Source organism: Ambystoma mexicanum, chromosome 5p (assembly GCF_040938575.1).
Source record: "Ambystoma mexicanum isolate Mex_15411 chromosome 5p, UKY_AmexF1_1, whole genome shotgun sequence".
Taxonomy (NCBI): Eukaryota; Metazoa; Chordata; class Amphibia; order Caudata; family Ambystomatidae; genus Ambystoma; species Ambystoma mexicanum.
In genome coordinates, this window is record NC_090930.1 from 837,467,187 (window position 1) to 837,490,507 (window position 23,321).

At 48.5% G+C, this 23,321-nt stretch overlaps 1 protein-coding gene across 4 annotated transcripts in view; it reads left to right on the plus strand.

Moving 5' to 3' along the window:
* Nucleotides 1-23,321, plus strand: part of ANLN (anillin, actin binding protein) — a 728,409-nt gene that overhangs the window by 405,046 nt on the left and 300,042 nt on the right. The window lies entirely within an intron of this gene.

The following is a 23,321-nucleotide window of genomic DNA, read 5'->3' on the forward strand; positions in this document are numbered from 1 at the left end:
CTTCAACATGTTTCAGAAACTGCAATCTGTCTGACCTTTTTATTGCTTTCCAATTTGACAGTGCATTTAACTTACATAACGGATTTTACTTTTAGTCCAGTCAGTGGGTTTAGTTTATATGGTTCAGTGTGTGCTGAAATAGGACACTGATCTACTTGTACGAGGGACAAAATGGATGATGGTCCTACTGGCAGTCGCCATCAAAAAATAAATCTTACTCAAAACTCATGTTGAACATACTCAAAAGAACTAGTGGCAGTTGGAATTATTTTGAAATGTCAACAAGCATTGCCTCATAACTTGAAAATCACTTAACTCTTTCCCTACCCAGTCCCACAGCCTATGCTGCACTGTTTGGTGTTTCCCTCTCATTAACATTCAATCTGTGTGCAGTTGTATAGCCATCCTTGTGGACCATCCCTTTGAAACAGGACACAGCCCGTGCCTCTGCACATGCATTTTTATCCCCTTCAATAAGCCTGTGTTTGCCCTTCATTTTACCCATATTTCTGAGACTATTGCTTATTTCAAAATGGTATTGTCAAGAAGCATTATCTTGTCTATTTTTTCAGCATCACTTTTGTTATCGGTTTCCTCAACTACCTAGTGTCCTGGTCCAAGTGTATCTACTGCTTTGTGCCCCCACATCCCATATGGATTGCATGGGCTTAAGGACCACTCCATAGCACTGCCTTTTCCTGGCAGTCGGTCATGGAGTTCTAGCCTTGGCTTCCTCTGAGTAAGCCCCAGTGTGGTGCAAATGGGAGTGTCCCTAATTTTATCCAAAAACCTTTCGCCCCAAAAGTGTGCTTTTGCAACTGCAGCTTTCTTTTTGGCTGCAGCCCAAACAACCGCCTAACCACTCTTTTCAATTACTTAACTGTAACTTGAGCCTTTTGAGAGACTGGGTCTTATTAGCCGATATGGAAGTACTGCTTAAGATAAGTGGCTTCCCTATTAGGCAGAGTGCATCATTTTCATTTTCTTTCCCACTTTGTCTGGTACAGTTTTTGCATTGCTTTAGTGAACGCCTCTTCTATACTGTTTTTATTAAGTTATCTCACTTTCATAACAAACGTGTATATATTTATTTTTGATGCTTGTGAATTTCCTATAATCACATATTGTGCATATAGTCTAACATCTATTGGTAATTGCGGAGTATTGAATTTGTATTTCAAACATAGAAAATGAACATTGACCTTGGTATGTCTGACACTACCGTGATGTGTAGTGTACCCATGTAGTCTTACGTGCCGTCCCCTTACCTCCATATTGCATCAGCGTCCCTTCCTAGGGACGGGAGACAGAACCTTTTTCACCAGAAAAAAACCTTCTTGCCCTTTAAATTTAGTGCCGTGCGGCCCTGGGAGCATGCGTTCCCCTGACTCCGCCCTCCGGTGCCACAACTCGGTCCCCTTTTCCACATCGACAGGAACCACCAGTGCTCCTGTGTTTGGCTTCGTCCATGTAATACCACGCGGTATTCCCCGGATACTTTCTTCTGTCTTTTTGTCTTCTTTTATCAATAGGGTACTCGGTCCTCTGGCGCCACGCTCCTCCTCGGCGTATGTCGACTTCAGTAGGTGTCCAGCCTGCGAGGGACTCTTTCTACATAAGATCCCGTTGCGCTTTGCCTCTGACCACGGATGGGAAGGTTGTACCGTGTGCAACACCCTTTGTGTGCCCTGAAGAATAGACTGGCTAGGAGGAGGGAGCTCTTAGAGAAGTCTCCTCCATTGGACCTGAAGGACTTCGTCAAGCATCGATCAAGGCCCAAGGTAAGGCCGCTCTTTTCCAGCGCACCCCGCATGGGCGACACCTTCCCAAGGAAATGCCTGAGCGGGAGGAACCTTTCAGGTTCACATACCAGCACGAATACCGAGGCTAATTCAGCTACCAGCCGCCATGCCGAGGGGTCCGTAGATCCTCATGAAGACAGTGCTGAGGGACCAGAAGGTTCTTTTAGCGGGTGTACACCTGAGGGACTACGCCCATGTACCGGCAATATGGCCGAGGGGTTGCCTACACACAGCACTACCGTCGACTTCGCTGAGGGCGACCCGCCTACCAGGCCTCGGCCTTAGGTGCCGGGCAGGTCTCATGCTCCACCGTCAAGAGTCCTGGAGGAGGCTGGGCCCAGTGAGCCAAGCACCATGACTTCGGCACGTGGCATGCAGTTCGAACAAGATGGCTGACGTGCCAAACAAGATGGCTGCTTTTCCGATACCTCCCCGAGCAACGGTGCAGGTGGGTGAACGAGTTACAAGGTGGGACTGGGGGTCAACCAGGTACGTGGCCTACAGCTTATCCATCAGCAGCGCAGGGCAGGATCCCTCTGCAACCATCTAGACAGAATACGCACTGGCCCCAGCAGCTGCCCGTGATCCCGTCAATATCACCTGCCACCCCACTGGCCTGCGAGGACAGGTTCTTTGAAAGGTTCCTCACATTCATGAGTTCTCCTCAAATGGGGGCCATCCTCAGGGATGCCATCAGGGACATGCTCCCTCCGGCTCCGCTGCCCGCACCAATCGTCATTCCTCCTATGGCTCCTGCGCCGCAGGCCCTGTTGCAGCCACCGCTGCCTGCACCGGTTCCTTCGATTCCGGCTCCCCTGCCTCCCACAGTTCAGGCAGTTCCGTACCAGCCGCCGGCTCCGGTCTCCACACCTCATCCCTCTGCGCCCAGCACTCCTACCGCGCCGGACACAGACGAGGAAGAAGACCCCCAACACACCATCTTCAGCCAAGGCCTTCCACAAACTACTTGGTCTGGCAGAGTACCTGGGCCTTCCTCAGCCCAAAGTTCAACAACCAGAGGCAGGGGTGCCTGCCAAGATCCTCACTCTACGCCCCTCGACTAGAACGGGGGGTCCCGATGCCAAAGGACGTTGTTGCTTTGGCTAAAAAGGGGTGGCTCAACCCCCACACGGCCAAGCCGGTCAATCGACACCTGGATGCCAAGTACAGGCAAATGGAGGGGGGGGGGATACACTCTTGCTGTCGCCCCACCCTCAACCACACTCTCTACTCAAAGCCTCAGTCGTCCTCGGCCACCTTGTCCTCTGCGCTGCTAGGCAAGGAGGAGAAGATTCATTCCTACGCTTCGCTGCATCTTCGTTAGGCCACCGCGGATGCCATGCCGGCAGCCGTTAAGCAGAGGCTTTGGCGAGAAATAGCCAACTTCCTTCCAGAACGTCCGGTACAGAGCCAGTCACGTTTCAAGGCGGGACTGGCAGAGGCTAAAATGGTGGCGCAGGACATGGAATCGACCGTGGCCCACATTGACACCTCTGGCCAGGCCATGTGCATCGCCACGGACATGCGGACGGCCTGGCTCTGGGCTACTAAATTCGTCCAGGAATGCATATTGGACCTTCCATTCGAGGGTGGTGACCTCTTTTACTCCACCACAGACGAGGAGCTAGATAAAAAGAAAAACAGTTGGCAAACTGCAAAGTCTTTATCCTTGCGAAGGCCACGCCCAAGGGATACACCCAGTCACACCAATGCTCCGACAAGGGGTGGATGTTCCGAGGGTTCTGCGGCTTCCAAAAGCGGTGTTCCAGGCAGCCGGACCGTTCGCCGAATCAACACAGGCGCAAATGAAAAAGGATGGTCGGAGAGGGGGTAGTTAAGGGCTTGTTCCAGTCCCCCTCCTCCGTAGCAGCCTCAGAGGGAAAGAAGGCATGATGCTCCCCTTCGGGTGCATGTGTCTCCGGTTGGAGGCAGGCTTGCCCTTCATGCACAGTTCTGGCATCAGAATTTTGCAGACCCCTGGATCGTCTGTGTAGTATCCATGGGGTACCACCTACCGATGTCTTCCTTCCACTCCCACAGATTGGGACAGCAACTCTATTGGCAGAGATTCGGTCGCTCGTCACTACGGACTCCTCTCTTGAGGGCTGGGGGCCACTCTGGACAGCCACAGCGTCCATGGAGTCTGGACCCGGCAGGAGCAGGTGTCTCGTATCAAATGGCTGAAACTGAAGGCCATCTGGCTAGCACTCAAACTGGTCATTGGAGGCAAGGTTGTCCTCGTCCAGACAGTACTCCACCAGCATGTACTGTGTCAGCAACCAGGGGGTGTACCAGACCCCCTGCCCTCCAGTGCAGACTAGCCGTCCGCATGTGGGAATGGGCCCTGGAGAACCTCATCTACCTCACGGCCGTCCACCATCCGGGGGAGTCAAACTTTAAGGCGGACAGGCTCAGCAGGCTGGCAGATGACCATTACAAGTGGCAATTGAACGACCAGGTGCTGTGGGAGATCTTCAGCAGATGGTGGGGCATCCTCAGGTGGATCTATTTGCCTCCTGAGTCAACCAGAAGTGCCAGCAGTTTGCGTTATGGCAGGGGCAGAGCCTTGGCTCCCTGGGCGATGCATTTCAGATTCAGTGGAACGGCATGACGGCCTATGCCTTCCTGCCCACACCACTGGTCCACAGGGTGATCTGCAAAATAAAGGAATCTTGTCACCTTTCTGTAATTGGAAGTTTCCTTGACGGCACACTCATCGTGAGAGTGACTGCCTCGTGACCACGACAATCGGCAATGTGCAGCCTGTCGCCTCTAAATCTAAGACGCTTAAAGAAAGGCGCTCTAAGCGGTGGGCTGCCTATACAATGCAGGCCGAATCCCACTCCCCTACTGTCGCAGTGGACGAGGACCCCTCCAGCAGCTAGAACTCCAGTTCGGAGGCCTTTGCCACAGTTGTGGAGCTGGCTGACTCCCCGTCCCCACTAGGCATGCCGAAAGCACTGCTACGGAGAGACTACCTACTGGCGACAGGGGCACACATACTCACCCAACCAAGGCGAAATACACCATCCCAAGGCGTCCTTGACAAACTGTGCACCCATGGGTGCATTACTGCAGCTGAGGATTCAGCCTGCGATAAAAACGCATAATGGTAGGAAAATGCAACCACTGCCACCAGCCATTAAATGTTGTGAGGGTAACATAAAAATTTTACATGAGTAAGTAGGAAAAGGGGCTACGAAGTACCCCCCCCCGGCCCCCCCCTCCACCCCCCCTGTATTTCTACATACGTGTTAGGGAGAATTCTCAGAAATGTGCTAATTCCCTTCCATCTTGGAGACCCCCAGCTCATTTGCTGTTTCTTTTGGTTTTGGAGTCTGACAAACTCCATAGGCATCAATCATCTTTTTACATTGTACACACATCACCTTCAGTGCAGTGGCACAGGGAAGTACTTTTAGATTTCCCAAAGGTTTACATACTTCCTCTTGGATAAACTATGGTTTCCAAGAGCAGTAAAGTGAAATTACTTTATTTGCCTTTTGTAACTTGGTAGACCCGGCACACACTATCTTCCATAGAGTTCTGGAGGGGTTACTTAGTATCCACTTTGTCTACTTTCTCATCATTTTTATGTTACCCTTTCTACAATTAATGGATGGTGGCAGTGGTTTACTTTTTCCTACTATTGTGTGTTTTTACCGCACTGATTCCTCAGCTGCTGTATTGCACCCACGGGTGCCCATTTTGGCAAAATGGCCCTGGTCTTCTTTTTTTGCCATTTCTTGAGATTTACCAGGTTTGGTCCCTTTGTTCATTTTCTTTGGCGGGGTTCTGGCTCCAGCCTGTCTGGCATGGCATGCAGTAAGGGAGGTGCCTGAAGCTCCCTGTGCTTAGTCTCCTTGGTTACAGGAATGCACCCAACGGTGATTGACCGGCTGGAGGACCGCCACCCTGCTGTGAGTGACAGCTAGGATGCAAATGAATGGGAACGACTAGAGTCGACCACTGGCCGATGGAATCCGAAGAATTTCGAAGAGAAGCTTGCTGCTGCAACTCCTGGACCGTTGGTTTGCCTGGTGAAGCCCTGCTGCAGTGAGCTTCCGCAATTTGCCTTGACTAGAGAAGCCCTGCAAAGGACGACTTCTCTTTGCTGGCTGCACTTCCATTGCTGCTGCAGGAACCGAGTGCCAGGGGACAGGAACACCAGAATCGAGTGCATCGTTTTTAAGCCGGACCCGAGCTCCAAGAAGATCTTCCAGACTCCTTCAAAGCAGGGTTGACCAAGCCTCAGCCACCTCAAGAGTGCTGGACCCCTGAAGCAAGGAAAGTCCACAAGGTGTACAAGAACCATGGTGGTGCTATTGGCGAGTAGCTGAATCCGTGAAGTGCCGCTGATCTGAACTTTGCCCATTGCTTCCACTGACCTTTGAATTGTAGTGCAGAAAGTCCCCAGACGTCCTACCTCTTGTCACCAGGAATGAGGCCCAGGAACAGGATCTGCCATACTACAACAGGAACGGAATCCAGATGGAACCATTTTTTCAGACATAAGGTACTGTGAACTAAGGGGTACTTGCCTCTTATTGTGTAGCATGCTTGCTCTCAGTAGAGACTTGCATTAGCTGCCTTTTGCAGAGTTGCTTGCAGTTTTACCCTTCACAAGCCTCCCAGCTTGTCGCCCAACAGTGATTCCTTTTTTTTTCAACAAACTCTCGATAACATTGTGCAAGACTTTTTACTTGCTTTCAAGAAGTGCCTCAGCTCCCCTAGACTTTGCTCAATTGACATTGGCTGTCCTGGCTACCTGAAGACTTCTAACCTCTGACTTTTTGGAGGGATAGTTAAAACACATACATACCTTTATTGGATTAGCTGGGAAATGGTTAATCTGCATTGCATTGGGGGGTTCAAAAGTGCTTACCTGTTTGAGAACCTTGTTGACCATCGTTTCCTTCCCTAACTTTCCTTTTTACCACAACCTCAGTATTAACATGTAAGTGAAAAGTGATATATTAATTTCCAGTGTCCTTGTTATTTAAATCACCCCAGGGTGTAGGAAAAGCTGTGTGCCATCCCAAAAGTGTATCTACTTACTTTATTGAGCTGAAGGAGTGTTTTCAAAGTGTATTTTTATTGCCAATTGCTCCCTTCTAAATAAAGGTTTATTTTAAAACTGATTGTTAAATTAATAATTCTTTTTTCAAGAAACTTGGAGTATGAGTGTAGTTTGAATACTTGTCATTGTGAAACTCTGTTGCAACCCTACAGCTCACATTGACCGCTCTTGAGATAAGCCTGGCTGTTCAGTCACACTAACAACTTGTGTAGTTCAGGCCTATACCAAAGGTTGGGTTCCCTATTGTCAAGAAGACAAAGCTGGTGTAGTCTCCCACAGGGCTACTACATACAATCCTGCCTAACAATAAAATGGGGTGTACTGGACCTACATAGGAAAAAAGCCAATTTCACTTTACTCTCTCTTGGGAACAGTAGTTCACCCAAGAGAAGGTATTTAAACCTTATGAGAAATCCAATGCCTGCTGTGTCACTGCACTGAAGGTGCTGTGTCTCAATACAAAAGTAGATGCCTATGGAGTTTGTCAGACTCCAAAAACAGTCCAAATCAGATCAAAAATACATGAGAGAGAAAAAGGTCTCACTCCAGGATAAAAATTAAAAGACCTAAAGACCACCAAAAGAGCTGAGGGTCTCTAAAGTGGAAGGGAATTAGCATGGAAATGAGAATTCTCCCTGACGCTGTCCCAAGATCAGGTGACCACACTGCACCCTTGCCCTCAAACTCAACTTGGCAGCCTGGCTCCTGGCATCTCCAACGGTTTCAAAGGTCCATGGACATGCTTAGAGGCACGGAAACCAAATACCATGCACAGTTCTTCCAGTAAATCGAAACGCTTTGTCATTTCGTGTGGAACTCGGAACATCAAACCAATTGACTGTTCACCCACACTCCTTTGCCTTACTCGCCTCTTAGACTTGGGACTAGTTTTTAAATTGCTGAAGGTCCACCTTACGGTCCTCTCTGCTTACATCACCTCTCAGCAGGATTTCCTCGTGGAAAGTCCCAGTAATCAAGGCTTTCATGGTGGTGGTGAAAAGACTTTGCCCACCTATTTCTAATCCAACTCCCAGATGGGACTTGAATGTTGTCCTTTCTAAACTTAGGGCTACTTCCTTTGAGCCAATTCATAAAGCTAGTCCTAAGGGTCTCACCTAGAAGGCTGCTTTTCTGGTGGCTGTTATTTTCATTAGGGGAGTTGGTGAACTGCAGGGTCTCTCAGTTCAAGACCCGTTTGCAAGACCACTTTGTCCTTATGAATAGTAACAAACAGACCCACGCTTTGCACCTAAATCCATTTCCGAGTTCCATTGAAATACCAACTTTCTTTCAGAATCCCACTAACTCGGCTGAAAGAAGCCTCCATACACTAGATGTTAGAGCATTGACGTACACTACCTTAATTCAAAACCGCTCCGTCAGACAGATCAATTCTTTGTTGCCTCTGGTACAGAAAGGCACCCTGTCTTTAAGTTGGCATTCTCTAAATGGATCGTTAAATGGATCCAAATGTGTTATTCTGTCTAAGAGATTTACCCTTTACGCCTAGAGCACATTCTACTCGAGGCACAGGGGCTACTATTGCTTTCATTGAAAACGTGCCTCTAGGTTCTATTAGCAAGGCAGCTACCTGGACTTCTAGTCACACCTTTACTAAACATTACTGCTTAGAAACACATTCTAAGAATGATTCTCTGGTGGGCCAGGCAGTGTTAAGACCTCTTTGCTGCTGTTCCTTCGCACATCCCACCACCATCTCCTGGTACTGTTCGCTAGTATATGCACAGCATGTGATTCTAAGCAGGTTCACAAGCATCAGAAGACTTGCATTACACGCTGTAATCACATTTCTGTTGCTCTTATCGGCTTGGATTCACATGCGCCCACCGCTCTTGAAGGAAAACAGACGTGTTACACCTTTTCTTCTGTACTAATTCGCTCATTCTCTTCAGGCTCATGGCAGAACGGAAACAACTGAGCGGGTCCTCGCTGCATGATGGATCATGGGTACACTACTTGTCACGGTAGATATAGTGTTACTCGTCCAGGTCAACGTCCATTTTCGATCTTCAAAAAAAAAGATGCATTACACAACGATTACCACTACATGTCAGACTATATGCACAGCATTTAAATCTAAGCAGATACAAGCACCAGAAATACAATTACGCTGAGTAATGTATGCCATACCTGTCTGCAGGTAAAGGGTGGACATTCGGTGGAGGGGAATGGTTCTCATTTACCAAATTGCCGTCATCCCGGCCATATTGTACGGGTTTAAAACCTATGCACATAAAAGCTACAATGGTTGAAGGTCCTTTAAGGAAAAATGTGGAGCGAAATCTTGGAATGCCACACATTCACACCGACCGAAGCGATCTGCATGGAGCTTGGCTTAATATCTTTAATAACGTTAATTAAATCAAAAGAAGCCAGCTATTGCAAGAACATATATTACTTGCATGCTGTGGAAGGTAAAAGGGAAGCTTTCATCATATTCCATGAAATGGCTGTAAGATTCTTGCATAACATTTTACAACCCGGTTGGATGGTGTCTTGACGATTGCTTGAACAGCTCTTGATCTTCTGCCCAGAAAGCATTCATGGATAAAGCATATCCGAGCAAATAAGCTTACTCCCCTCCATGCAAAGAAAACTTTCAAGGAATATGCCAGACAATCTTTGCTAAAACCTATGCATTATACATGCTTCACCATAGACCAGAACTGCGCTGCTTCAGTACGTTACTCTGATTTAATTTACTACCTACACATGTGGTTACGGGAGCCTGGACTGCGTTAATGGATAGGAAATGTAGAATTTGTGAGTGTTTGTTAGACCGCCATACATTTACTTACGCCCCGTATTAAACTGGCAACACTCTACAAGATGCATTTTTCTCAAGCCGTTTGAAAGATTTTGCTGGAGATCAATACTGGTCCTTAGTGACGAGTGCACACTCAAATGTGATATTAAATGCTGTGTTACAGGGTTTGGAATAGAGCTTATACGACGGCAGAGACTTGGGCCCTAGTAGGTTAGAAGTTAAAATGGAAGTAATAATGTATGTAAATATGTGCTATGTAAAGTGCTTTGTATCAATGCGCTGTTTAAATACCAAATTATTCCAATAAGTAGTATGCAGTGATCTTCTCTGGTGCACTACTTTTTATCTGCGGTCGCACTTTTTTTATCCATTTTTAAATGTATTTTTTGTTAGGTTTGGATTATGATTTTTGTCCATGAACGTGTCATTAAACCAAATAGACTTAATAAAAAAAAAATATATATATATATATATACACAACCACCTGCAAAGTTATGGTGGGTTTAAAAATGCTTGGAAAAACCCTTTCACCTGAAATGTGAAAGTGGATCAAACTAATCATTCCACTTTCATATGTAGATGTGGACTTGTATATACTTGGAAAGATGTGCATAGGTGCGTGTGTGTATATATTAAAAGGCGGCATTTTAAAGTGGACAATTTCGTGCAAATCTTTGTTATGGTTGAAAAGATAACTGGTCTAAAGGACGTTTTTCACTTTGTGCCTTGGTTTTCCCATTGGGAAAATGACGCATGCAGCCCGTACTGCTGGATGGATTTTTGCCAAATATGAAGCAAGTTGGGCACCAAGCTCTAAGGAAATCCTTCCTTGGTTAAGCATAAATCAGCCAAGTAGGCTTAAAAAAAAAAAAAAAAGAAATGGGGTGCCCCTGTACCCAAAACAAGTTTTGAGCATGGGGACACAGGGTAAGTGAGGAGGATTTATGAAGTTTTGTGGTCTGGTTTTCTTCATGTGATTTGCTGAGGTTGGAGAGCTAGATTAGTTTCGACTGGCAAAAGACATTTACTTCTCAAATATCTATTGAGATGTGGGGGTGCTGTTGCGCTTGCAGAGGATGGTCGCTTGAGTGTGAGCCCCTGCCTGGGGAAAATGCTACACTTCACAAACCGCGGTGGTGCCCATTATTTTTATACAACGTGATGTCTAATCGGCCACGGGAGACCCCCTGCAACTGCTGCCGTGGTGCGGGTGGCGGGGGCTCATCTGGACGAAGATATTGCTGTGTGAAAGGAGACCGGAGTCTCCCCCACCCCCACAAATCCGCGTGCTGTTTCCAGGAAGGGTAGCCCCCTGCAGGCGTGAGCTCCATGGCGTCGGAAGCCTGTTGGGGGAGGGGTGCCCTGTTCCGAATAAACCCCTCGCTGAGAGAGAGCCGACTCAGCGGCGTTTGAGTTAAATGTTAGATATTTGTACCGCGCACCGTCACCAATGGAATTGGTCCCCAGGCGCTCTGGCGGATCTGTAAACGGGGGGTGGTAGGGGTGGGTTAAAAGGTGAAGAGGGAGTAGGATAGTGAGAGGAGTGGTGTTCTGTTGGCAGCTTCAACTCGGTATACACCGGATGCTGAGCTTTGGTGCGGGTATTGGATCGGTGTCAGTCCGCGTGTGCTGTTGCTCCGGCTTATGTGTTGTTGCAGTGTTAAGTGCGTGCGGCTTGTGGTGCGAGAGATGGTTGTGTGAGTTTTCGAGTGAGATAAATATGCAGAGTTTGAGGTTATATTGGTTAGTGGGTTGACTGCCTCATACAACTGTCCACGACCTGGCTCCCACGCAGCCGGCGTTAACGCTGCGGCATCGGCGATCGCCAGCGCTGCTGCTACAACCTACGCCATCACCGTTGCTGTCACTTAAGGCACTCAACCTCTTGACTCTTAGGGTCGATACGGCCCGAGTTGCGGAGGCGGTGCCTTACCCTCTGAGGCCCGGAGAGGAGCCCTGGTCCCCCGGACACTGGAGTGCATTGAACACCAGACACGGAGCTGGCAGAGTGTACAAGCTCCACTGCCACGGAACTGTTTCTAGGCATTCACTCGCCTGCATGCTCCCTGCTCAGTTGTCTCATGGCGACCCCTTGGCTCTTCCTGCTCTGGTGGCAGAGGAGAGGGCGACCGTCTGGGCTGCAAAGCTGATCCTTTTTGATATGTACAGGGAACTGACGAAATCCTGTGGTCTGCCATATACATGGGGCTCCTGCAGCAAATAACATCAGCAACCTGCCCCGGGGCCCCTACCTCGCCTGGAGCACATTCTGTGGGCCTCTTTACGTTGGGGGACACAACCCGCTCTTCCACCGGCAGACCTACTTGAGTGCTACTGATGATCCTGCTCCCATCAGAGATTGCCCTGCCTCTGCTGGAGCTCTTGGATGCAGCAGAACCCTACCAGGCCCCACAATACACTCTGCCGCCTGTGACTCAGTTAATGCAGTTCTATTGCATCACTGCACGTGCCTACCTCCTCAAGAATTCTCGGAGCCCTGTTGGGCTCGTTTACCAGGCTACGTATCATGCATAGAGTCCCTCTAAACTCCCTATCTGCCACTAATGCTCTTGGATTCCCCTTTCAATGCCAATTAGAGGCTAGATACACCAAAGGTTAGCCTACCCTAGTACCCTATTACACGCATATACTGGGTGCGCCTCTGATTGGCTCCAAAATCACCATTCCATTCGGCGGGCGGACCTGGCCCTCCCGAGCTTGCCTCATCACTTCCTCAAAGCTCTGTGGCCCATAGTCGGGCCTCCACCTTTCAGAAGACCCCACCATGGAATAGGTTTGGATACTTATCAATAACTGGCACTGATTTGCCACATCTCTGGCAGCAACCTACTGAGGGTGTGCCTGTCGACTCTGGGTGTCCGTGCCGCTCCAGGTGCGCAACATTGTCATTGCAGTGTGACGACTACTAGGACCATGACAAAGGGAACGCAGAAGAAGCAAACCTTCATTAACAAGCTTACTTTTTCACCAGCCCTGATGAGGCCTCCAAATTCATCAATGAACATTTTCCAGGATGACCGCCCACTCCTGTGCGACCGTACCGGATTCGATTGGTCCATCAGTACTCCCTATAGAATCCGTTTCCTGTTGTATGCGAACTTTGCTGTTTGAAGTTCTTGTTCCCACAGTTTAACTCGTTCCAATAGGTATCTTGTCCAATGTCACCATCTTGTCACCTTCGGTTAGTATGTCTTGTTTGGATACTAAGCACCACTAAAATACCTAGTCCGTCCAGTCCCTGGAGCATTGCCGCTCATAGCTGCTGCACAGCCCCCAGGCGATGTTGCCACTGTTTGACTTTACGGGTTGTTTTTAAGGAGTTCGCCCCTCTGTTTGGGAGAAGGGTGGGGGTAGGGGGATAGGGAGTTATTATGAAAATTGCTTGACATGCAGTGAGGTACGAGAGAGCTCAAACGGTTTATAGTGACATTTTCGAATGTCACAATTTCGAATGCATTTTTCTCGAATGATACCAGCTCAAACATTTCCAGGCACATGTTCTTCAATCACTGGTCTACCTGCACCCTTGTGGCACCTAGATTTCTTCAGTTAACTCAACATCCTATTGCACAAATATATGCTAACTGGGCTGATGGTTGATAACTTTACTTGCATGAGTTGGAATGTTAGGGGGGGTTGGGGAATTGTGCCAAGATGCAGAGGTTACAGCTGCATGTGGAACGGCACAATGTGAAACTGCTTTTTCTACAGGAAACCATTCACGTTCTGGTGGTTGTGAACAGTTTGCCAGATCTTGGGGTTCCCAACGCTACTATACAGACTACTCACAACGGGGTGGGGGTCATGACCTTAATCCACAGGAGTCTTAAGTTCCAACACAAGTCAGGTCATGTAGACACCCTAGGTCGCTATGTTCTGTTATTTGAAACCCTTTTAGATCGTCAATTTGTCCTACTCCATGTATATGGCCCCAATGTGGACGACCCTGATTTTTAGTTAAGCCTATCGGCCCTGTTGTCTGGGTGTCCCCTTGTCCCTATTCTCTGGGGTGGGGTACTTTAATACGATCATAGACATGGATGTGGACAGATCTGGTTCCAAGCCCAAACAACTCACCAGAGCAGCCAGGACCATACTAGAAATTCAATCACGGGTTGGCGTAGTGGATGCCAGGAAAAATGGTGTTTCCGAGTTCTTTTTCGTACTCCTATTCCTCAGTGCACGACTCCCATTCCCGAATCAACCGGTGGCTGGTCTCAGACATACTACTCAGAAACATCACACACCTGGCAATTCTCCCCAGAACATTCTCGGACCATTCTCCAGTGATCTCTATTGATTGGGGCCCCGATGGTAACGCACCTCGGACTTGGAGGAGTTGAAACCGTATGCTTTACTAGATGTTGCTTTCTGGTTTGAACTGGAGACTCGCACTGAACACTGGCTCAGTCCGTACACAAGCTACTCTCTGGGAGCTGTTCAAGGCTTATATTGGAGGCATAGCAATCTGGAATCCTGAAGGTGATCTGTAATGATCGCAAAAAGCGAATACCAACTTTCATCTCTTGAGGCTCAATATGCCCTCACACTCACTCGCCACCCTCTCTGAGATTGGAATGCAACTCGACACATTCCATTGTCATGCGGAACGAGAACGAAAGTTCCTGGACAACCACAGCTTGCAGGTATGGGGAGGGAGAGCGCCCTGGTCGTGTCTTGGCCAGGCTTCTCTGCCAGGTGACCGGTTCACCACCACATATCCCTGCCATAGAACATCCTAATGGCACGTTAGCCCTATCGTCACAAGACATTAACACTGAATTCCGATTAATTTATGGATCCCTCTATTCCAATGCCAACAGTGTCCCGACATCGGAGGTAGAGGCATACCTATCCAGCCTCCCACTCCCTGTCCTGTCTAGGGAATCTCTGGTTGCGGTAGACATGCCCATCACTCCCGAAGAAGTCTCTAAGGCTATAGACTCCCTGTTCTCTGGTAAAGCCCCTGGGTCTGATGGCCTCCTGGTCGAATTTTACAAGCAATACAAATCCCGATTGGTTCCCCTGCTGCATGCGTTATGGGAGGAATCCTGCGGAATGGGTGTCCTTCCTCCATCTCTCAGTGAAGCCATTATCTCGGTGCTTCTCAAACCAGGTAAAGCTCCCCCCCCCCCCACTCAATGTGGGTCGTATTGCCCGCTTTCCCTTAACTGTGATGTTAAGATCTTTGCAAAAGTGCTAGCTCTGAGACTGGCCCCATATATGACCTACATCATACATTCAGACCAGGCTGGTTTTATCCCAGGGCACTCTACATCCCTTAACCTGTGTCGGATATTTAATATCCTAGCCCGTATTGACCCAACCCCACAAGCTGCAGCGGCTACCCTTGACATGCAGAAGGCGTTTGACTCCGTTTCCTGGAGCTATCTCTGGCGGGTTCTTGAGAAGTGCAACCCCAGTTCCTGGCCTAGGTCAAACCCCTTTATTACCACCCTGTTGCCAGAGTCCGCACTGAAGACAGATGCTCCTCTCACTTCTGGATAGCCCAGGGTACGCGACAGGGGTGCCCCATCTCACTCCTGATTTTCACCATCGCCGTTGAACCCCTAGCTGACGGGATCCGACAGAAGCACACGCATAGGGGTCTGAGACTTGTTTGTTCACCTGAGATTATCTCTCTATATGTAGACGACGCTCTCCTTTTCATTCTTTCCCTTGCGGACAATTTGGCCCTGCTCCTAGACTGTTATATACTTTGGTGAGATCTCTGGGCTCAGGGTAAATTGTTTCAAATCCAGTCTTTGATGTTTACACCCCCCTGGCCTGGAAGGGATTTCTTTCAAGCATTGTAGTACAGTGAATACATTTCTATGGTACTCTGGGGCGGTACGCCTCAAATTAGACACTCTAACAGCACCCATGTCGAAGGGCGGTCTTAATGTCCTTAATTTCAAGTGTTATTGGATAGTAGCCCAGGCACAATGCTTCATATTGGTTTGTCCCTACAGATCCCCCGCCACACACCAGACTTGAGCGGTTTGCGGTGAGAGTCCGTGATATCTGCTCCCTAATCCTTTACTCCCAACATGTTAAGCTCGAACCCATGGACCCTGTAGGCTCTACAGTATTGGCTTTAACTAAACTAAGGAAATTGACTGTCGCCCCTGTTAGGCAGAAACCTGTGCAGTTCCCTTAGGGACCACTGCAAAAGGCTTAAGACTACAGGTGTTGGCAGTAAACCCAATTGGTAGCAGTCTGTACCACCCAGATTTACCTGGTAGCTGTGGCTGAGCAGCCACTCTTCTCTCAAGAAGAGTTAGACAGTATATAGAGTATACAAGATAGGTACCAAAATACAGTAGCACAAGCAAACACTGACCAGAGCTTTAGTATCAAAGTATATAATTATTTATTTAAAGACACACTTATAGAAACACTCCAGCACTATTATGTAAGCAAGTTCAAAACAGTCACTATTAATATACATACATCCCTTATTCCTTATTGGACAAGTCTTAGTTAACACCACTTATTTTCAGACAGAGGTGAGCGAAGTTATCAAAAAAGGGAGGGAAAAGGCAGAAATTAGAAAAGCACACAACACTAATACTTTAGAAGCACCCAGCAAGTCAGGAAAGTTGGTCTACTTGTGAGCAAAAAGTTCAGAGGCCAGGCTCCATCTTAGAGAGAGTGGAACACCAATGCGTCCACGATCACACAGTTTGAGGCTTAAAGTCTTGCAGAGAGTTCAGAAAGGAATTGGTTCAGCTCAGAAAAGTTCAGTTAGCCAGCCTAGGGCCAACCCAAGTGGTAAGTTGAGGATTTAAGAGACACCCCACACAGACCGTTGCGAGGGAGGCCAGGCGGACACAGTACCTTGAAAGTGGAGAGGATTCTCCAGCGGGGGCAGTTGTTCCTGGCAGCGGGTGCAAGTCGCGGCATCGTCCAGAGGAAGAGAAGATCTCGACGTGGAGGAAAGCTGAAGGTCGTTGCACTGCCAGGGAAGAAACCAGCTGCGGAGTTCTCCGGTTAAAAGGTACTACCCTTTTATTCGCAGTAGTGGTAAAACGTGGTATCCCGGTTGCCGGGGTGCTTGGCACAGGCAAGGCGGCCGCGAGATGATCCGGGAAGACGAAAAGACTGGCAAACTGGTTATCCCCACCAGTCAAAGGAAGAAGACTCCTCGGATGAAGATCTTCTCTGTCGGAAGAAGTGGTGAGGCGGTTCAGCAGGGCTCCACCGGTGGTGTCGTCGCAGGTCGGCTCAGCTTCTCCCTCTTCGGATTCTTTGGTCCTGTGGCGACTTCTGAAGTTCCAGTCCCCAAAGCCCTGCTTTTATGCAGAAAACCCCCATTTGTCTGTCCTAGCTGTCACTCAAAACATGCTAAGTGGTGAGCCGGGCGGCTCACCACTGGGCCAATCACACAAGAGTGCGACTGAGTTGCTGAGGCAACTCAGTCAAGGGTGCCTAAACCCCCCTCCCACACATCCTGTAGACCCAGACAGAGAGGCACCACTTTTGGAGGCTTCTGTGGAGAAGCCAGCCGAAAAGTGGAACAAAGGGCTCGATTTGGGTTGGAGTTGGAGGCGAACACAAACGCCATTTTAAAACAGAGTCCTGGCAAAAAGCCCCAACCAGGGAATAAATATTAAATGAATAACCCGGCGGTATCTTTAACATTGCACCAAAAAGTGGTGCATTTAAAATGGAATGGGAAAATCCCATAGAAAATATTCCGGTGGAATATTTCGCGTGGTAACCACTGCCACCAGCCAGAAACTCGACGAGGGGGGACTGCACAGTGCCCCCTCGAAAAACAGACCCTGGGGCAATCTAATTACCCCTACCAGTACTTCCACAATATGATGGTTTGTACTGGTTCTGTTCCCAATTTAAGACTAGTAAAGTCAATGGTGACTTACATGCCCTGGGAGACAGTAGTCAGTCCCAGGGTATGGAGTCTGTTTGGGGGTCACTATGAGACCCCTGTGTTACTGCACTGAGGGTGCTGTGTAACACTTACCAAAAACCACATGAAACCCTATGGAATAAAAGAGCCCATAAAACACATTACAAAGTCAAAGGATATCTCAAATCATGTCTAAGAGTGGGAGAAAGAGTCTCACTCTTAGCAGGGGAAAAAAATAAACCCTAAAAATCCAGCAAGGCTGCTCGGGGACTCACTAGGTTTGGGAAATTAGCCTTAACAGAGAATTCTCCCTAACAGCCCCACACCCCTTTCATGGCGATCTCCCCCTATGGAACTTTCTCCCGGATGCTCCCTCCATTCCCCCGAATGTGGAACTCCGCTGGGCAGCCATGGGGTTCAGATCTATCCGAGATGTCTTAAGTCAGGGTAACTTTACTGAGTGGCCAGACCTTCCCCTATCCCTGCGTAGAAGGCCCTCTAACTGGCTTCAACATATAGGTCTCTGCCGCTCCCTCAAAAATAGATTCCCGGACTTCCCTGCAATCCCACCTGATGACCCTGTATTATCAGAACTGCTAAACACTAGCTCTTTCAGAGGGAAAGTCTCCAGACTTTACACTGTGCTTCAAACCAGGATCACCCCTGCCTTTGAACTCAAACACGATTGGAGTGAGGACCTGGAAATCGAAATGACGGACCAGCGTTGGAGCAATATGTGCGCACGTATTCACAACGTCTCCTTTAACTCATTTCTAGTTGATTCAATTCAAGGTACTACATAGGTTCCATTACACTCCAATTAGATTGAATCACATGTCAAGGGACCATTTGCCCAGGTGTGGATCGGATGCAGCGAATTACATTCATATGTTATGGTCTTGCCTGCACCTTTCTCAGTTTTGGGAGGAGGTCTCTTCCACAACTTCCGACATGTTGGTTTGCTTGATTACCCCATCTCCCATGGTGTTTCTTTCATGATTTTCCTGATTTGGGCCACAATGACAGGAAACTAGCAGGTCTGTGCATGCTGTTAGCTGTTCGATGCATTTTGCTATGCTGGCTGCGCCCTGGGGCTCCTACACATGCTCAGTGGCTTTGCGCCGTGACGTGGGCCTCGGACATGGAGGAGACATGGTCAGCTCAACAACCTCTAGTATCGCGACCCTGGGATATCTGGGCTCCATTTCGCTCTTGTCTCCTCCGTGTCGGCTGCTGCTAATACTGTCTGATTCCTCCACTTCCTCCCTACCTCTGGCTTAAGTTGTCCCTAATTGGCAATTTTGTCATATGTACCTAGCACCTTGCCCTGTATTTACCTGTACAGAATGTTGACTGTGATTTTTTGCTTCTTACCTATAAGCTACTTGTCCTTGTGTGGTATGTGGAGCATAATAAAGTTTAAAAAAAATACATCTATTGATGTGACAATCACTGTAATTGCTAATTGTAATAGGAACATTTGAAGACGACTTATGAAGCAATCCTTGTTTTATTATGAAAAATAAATTACAGGGAGTTCTCATTAGATTAACATAAAATGTATGGATTCTTTTAATTGGACAAGCTTTTCCTGTGATTTGGGAATGAAGATCTCTATCTTCTAATGACGTCCGCATTGAAGATCTCTGCATCACTGCACCTCGGATCTATCTGATCACTGCGCCGCCCGCAACTGCGATCCCGAAAATGCCTACAGGAGTTATGGTGTGGCGCAGTGATCATATGGATCCCTGTGCCCGCTTCCCCTGCCCTGCATTACCCCTCCCAAACCCCCCACCCCAATTACCTTTAGGGCGGCACACTTCTGCTTGTGCCGCCCGCACTCTGCGATCCCTGCAGGGTCTGCTCCTCCCACTGACGTGGGTTGGAGCTGACGCCGCAGGGTGCTTTTCTTTTCTTTATTTTTTAACGTGTCCCCCCGCTTTCCGAAATAAATGGTAAGCGGGGGACACCCCCGTACCCTATTACTGCGCCTAGGAAGAGCAGGGAACACCCCCGCAACCTCTGCTCTGCTTGCACGCAGTAAATGCCACCCTCATTTTGTGCACCTCCAAAGTACGATACCCTGCACCTCTTTTCCTCGTCCCAGTATCCAATAGTAATCAATGTCGTCATCCTCTCATCCCTTTGTCAGTCTCCTGCCTCACTCTTCCTAGTCAGGCTTCCACTACCCCACCCCACCTCACTCTTTCTTGTCACAATCCCCCACTAACCACACCTACCGCTCATCACAGTACTTCAATGCTAATCACGAGCATTACCCCCACAACCCTCTACCTTCTCCCAGTACCCCACTATCCCCACCTCACTCTTCTTCACAAGTCTCCCACTACACCCCCTCGCTCTACCTAGCCAGTCCCCCCACTACCACCAACTCACTCAACAGTCACCCACTGCCCCTTCCTCAGGAGTCCTTCACTAGTCCCCCTCATTCTTCCTTGCTAGTCCCCCACTTACTCATCTTAAGCTTCTTTTGTCAGTGCCTCACTACCCCACCTTCCTCTTCCTTGTCACAGTATATTCACCTCCTTCATCCCAGTACCCAATAATAATCCGTCCTTACCCCCACATCAATCTTCCAGTGGTAATCCATGTAATCCCCCCACATCCCTCATCAATCCCCCACTACCTCACCCTCACTGTTCCTTGTCACAGTACCCCAATAACTCACCTCACTCTTCCTCATGAGTACCCCACCACCAACTCACTGTTCGTGACAGTACTCCACTACAACCAACTCACTCTTCCTAGTCAGTCACCGTCATCCCACCTCACTGTTTCTAGTTAGTCACCCACTGTCCTGCCTTACTCTTCCTAATCAGTCACTACCTAACCTCCCTCTCTATAGTTTCCACTACCCCAACTAACTCTTCTTTGTTAGGGAGTTTACACAAGTTACTCTGACAGAACTTGGGGAAGCCCACCTTAGTCGACAGCCTGAACCAGCCAAAGGTTTGTTAGCAATGGATGAGCAGTCAGGCTTAGTCTAGGAGGGATAAGGGCTGTACTGAGGTGCACACTACTTGGAGCATACAATTGATTCAAGGAAACAGACACACTAGCCGTTATATAAAAATTATTTTCTAAAGCCTTAATATATATGAAATAAGTCCTGCAAGCATTATCCACACAGAAAAATCACAGTAAAGGTTGCACACTTTAAATCACAAATTTAAAGCAACACAAAAGTTGGTGAAAACTACTAATAAGCAAACTTGGATTAACTCTTGCAACTTTAGTTCCACTCTTCAAAAGTCCAACCCTATACAAAATGAGCCACAACGAGTGAAAGGGGGGTGGGAGGGGCACTGGGATCCAGTGACCAATGGCTAAATGAGGAGGAAAGGGGTAGCTAAGCAGCAAACCTAACAGTCTACGAGGCAGTCTTCAGGTTTGCAGGCAGGTAATAGTTTTAGAAATTTCTAGCACAATGGGCTGTTCATCCCAAGGGGACTCTGAGTACTCTGGAGGGCGGTGCAAGTAACAACTTAACTGTAGCCCACCAAGAACACCTAAGCAATGCAACAAGACCAAGGATAATGCTTGGAATATTACCGTTTCAATGAAGAACTTGGTGCAGCTGGTTGGTCTCCAAGGTGAAGGCGAGCGTCCCCAGATAGCACGATCCTCCCCACAATGAGAGACAATAATGGACTCTCCCAAGATGGGAATAAGGCTAAGACAAAGTGTGGGTGAGCTTAATAGGAGTTTATATAAGTCAGATTAGGGCATGCAAAGGACTCTGCAAACTCAGAGAGCGCTCTGTCTGACAATAGCAAAGACAGGCGTATATATTTACAAAATGCGTCATAAGAACCTACACACTATAGGGGGCACAAGTTCGTGGGGTGGCGACGACTAACTATAGGTGCAGCTGTGATGTGGTTTGCCGTGGTTGGTAGACGTCACTGGTTACCCACGTGGGCCGGGCAGGTCAGCTGGGCTCATCCGGGCGGTGTTGTGCCAGCAGTGACCAGTGTCAGTGATGAACGTCTTTCTTGGCTTTCTGCCCTAAGGCCACGCATACCGCATTCATTCAACATTGCAATATTATCTTCCCCGGTAAATCTTCCAATAGGTTATTCTACAGGTTAATGCAACACAGGAGGAATGCACCTAGAGTGGGGTCTTTTGGTGATACATCAATACATGGTTACCATCGTCCTGTTGACCGGGTATCATAGGTCGCGAGGTTGGGTCTCAGGGCATGGGACGAGCTGTCCAAGTTATCATGTCCCGTTAGAAGTCATTATGAATGTGTTCCTACAGTGTTGCCATAATATTGGGTGTCCTAATTTTACAGGGGCCATTAACTTGGGGTGAGCTGGTGGGTCGTGGAGCCTAAGAAAGGGCGCCTTCGGGCCTGCGTTTATGGCCGGGGTTTACTGCCGGGTTGTAAATAATTCAGGTGGCTGGCCACGGCCCTGGGAGCTGCGGGGGAACATGAATGTTTTAAGCGGCTCCAGCCGAATTGGGGGAGGTGAAGCAGAGCAGCACAGGCCTCTGCTTTCCGTCTGGCAGGCTTCAATGGGGATGAAGGGGGAATGGCCTTGGATATGCCCACAATGGTATTTTCCTCGTGCGTTGCAGATTAAGTGGAAGAGGCATAAACATTCATATAATGTACAATACTCATTGAGTCTTTTCAAAGCTTATGTTTTCTACATTGTTAGTGCCTTTTAGATGGCCATTTCAAATGCGTTAACTATATGTTAAGTATTTAACAACCACAACATTTTGTTACATTTCTATACATGCGCGGTAGTAGTAAGGTTGGTGGAGCACGCAGGAACAACTGGCCAATGAGACTGATGGCAGTGACACATGGTGAGCTTGGACATACATATTGTGCATTTTCGTGCACCATTTACATGAGCTCCCAATGGGGTTGAATTTGTCTTCCTTTGCACTCTAGCAGCATTAGTTCAGTTATGGCATGGGACCTTGGGGTGCATCCTTCTCGGCGAAACATATAACATGAAAACCCCGGGACACTTACCATTTGCGCATAGCTACGGGGATGTGGGTACTTCAACCAGAATGCCATATAAACACACATTCTGCCGTCTTCATGGAGGTTACATGTTTTAGTCAAAAGGTCATGGAGAGAAGAGTTTCATCACAGGTAGTTTGCTCATTAGTATTCGGGGGCTCTGCTTTTGTCGGGGGACCATTTTACAGTTCTTTTCCACCCCGGCCCTGCTGGCCGGGTCATACTGAGAACAGTGATACACTGCAGAAGGTGAATGTTAGTGTTTGCATCTAGCGCTAGCTCATTTCTGTCTGTTCGTGGGAACGGGCTCTCAGCGGATCTGCCAGGGAGCTGCGGCCGCAGGGACAAGCAAGACTCCAAGGGTGGGGGCCGCGCTGTGGTGCACAGGGCTCATGCCATTTTGATTTCACAAAATGGTTTCCAGGGCCTAGCTTAATACAGCATGTTTGGTCAATGTCTTCAGCCAGTGGTCCACCCGCCACCTGGGCCCTGGTGGCGGGGGGGACCCCCGACGAGCCATGGACTTCACAAGGGGGAGAGGCTGCAGGGGAGGGGGTCTCTTGGACCAATCCTCCCATACAAAGGTGAGGCAACAGTTGTCCCCGTTTAAGGTTTCTTGGCTGGATGGCTGAAGAAGGCAACAGATGAATGCACTCGAGCAATGGGACACCCAGCAGCGGATCTTCGTGGCACTGATGCGTTGGAGTCCTTCACAGGCTTCGGTCCAGCAACGGTGGTCATCT